The following is a 2,102-nucleotide window of genomic DNA, read 5'->3' as shown; positions in this document are numbered from 1 at the left end:
AGTATTAAAAATAAATGTTGCCTCATAAAAACCTTACTAGGAAAATTCAGTGGGATAAAACTAAGCAAAGGAAAAAGAGTACAACTACTCCTTCTAATGCATTGAATATTTTGAGCCAACACATTCTAATCTTGTGAATCAATTTCTTGAATGTAGATGTCATCGGTGCTTTTGTAAATGAATCAGCTACATTGTCACTTGAGCGAATTTGTTGGATATCGATGTAACTATTCTTTTGAAACTCATGTGTATGAAAGAATATTAGGGTCCATTTGACTGTAAGGATGGAATTTGGATGGAAAAAAAAAGAATTCCAGGAAATTGAATTGCTTAGAACTTGTTTTCCTAGAATTTGTCAATTAATATGTTTAATTGGTATAATTTTTCACCTAAAAAACATTGAAATTTTTTATTTTTTGGTGTTCATTTGACTTTGTTTTTTATTAAAATTATCAATTAAAGGGTCAAAATTTGTTACAATTACTGATAAAATTTGTTCTAATTGCCCCAAAAAAAGGGCTGGAATGGTGAGAATTGATTTTCCACAAAATTATGAAAATGGCACATGTGTAGAGGAAAGTTGGAAAACAAGTTCCATGGAAGTTTCTTACAATCAAACACACAACAACGGTAGAAAATAGACCAATCAAACAAGCCCTTAGAGAAATATGCGTCACCTTTGATAGTCTTCTTTCAATTGTGCAATACAAGCTACATTATTTTTATACAAAATTGTTAGACTATCTTTTATTGAAGTTAACCCGCATGATGTTTGAATATGATGGGTCATATTTCTCAATCATACACATTTTTGGCCTACTTCATGAATTGCAATAATTTTGGAATAATTTGAAGATGTAGCTATCAATGATTGCTTCAAAGATCTTCATGATATGATCATTCCTTCACTTGCAAACACATAACCCGTTTGTGATTTAGCTTTATGTGGGTCAAATAGATAACCTACATTTGCATATCCCACTAAAGCAGATTTCGACTTTTGAAAATAAAATAATCACAAATCAATAGTATCCTTCAGGTAACAAAAAATATGTTAATACCATTCCAATGTCTTTGAATTGGTGTAGAATTATATCTTTCAAGGTGATTTATAGAAAAAGCTACTTCGGGTTGAGTGCAATTCGCAAGATATGTTAATGCCCCAATTGTGGTACTTCGGGACCAAGAACCTTTTTTCCATCTTCAAGTGGACGAAATAGATCATTTTTCACATCAAGCGGTTGAACAATAATAGGTGATACCAATGAATGTGCATTATCCATATACAAAATGTTTTAAAACTTTTTTTGTATATGTAGATTGATGAACAAATAATCATTCTGCGAAATATTCAATTTGCAATCCGAGACAAAATTTGATTTTTTTCCAAATCCTTAATCTCAAATTCATTTTTCAAATAATCAGTATTTTTTTTGAACTCTTCAAAAGTTCCAATTAAATTTAAATCATCAACCATAATTGCAAATCCAATATTTATTTTCTTTATGAAAATATATGGGTGCACATCATCATTTTATAGCCTTCCTTTAACAAATGTTTAGTAGAGCGATTAACCATAAACGTTCAGATTGTATCAATCAATATAATGATCTGGTAACATGGTTATCACGCATGTATCATTTGAGCTATGCTTCAAGTATATTAAATGTTTCAAAGATAACATTAATAGTCATGCCAGATGAATTGACATCACGAATTTCAAATTCATGTCACGTCAAGATAACATGATATAGATTCATGATTTCATCCACGACAATCTTTACAAAATTCACTATGTTGAAAGTCGTGCATTACACATTACGACTTCATTTTTCTCATTTCCTTTTCATATAAGTATACACTTTTATATTTTCGGACTACAGGACCAAAAACTTCATATTTCTCTAGTAAATTCAATTTAAGATTGCGTCCATTTTATTTGGCCAAACATTACTTCGATCAATATATTTCAACGCATTTATTTCGATTTCTCGCTATTTATAATATGATGCAGTACATCATGTGTAAAAATATTATCGACAATTTTTTTCTTTTATTGTTAGATTCTATTTTTTTCTTCCCCATACTGACATAACTTATTT

The sequence above is a fragment of the Olea europaea genome, unplaced genomic scaffold (genome assembly GCF_002742605.1).
Source record: "Olea europaea var. sylvestris unplaced genomic scaffold, O_europaea_v1 scaffold1131, whole genome shotgun sequence".
Taxonomy (NCBI): Eukaryota; Viridiplantae; Streptophyta; class Magnoliopsida; order Lamiales; family Oleaceae; genus Olea; species Olea europaea.
Note: the sequence above shows the minus strand (reverse complement) of the source record.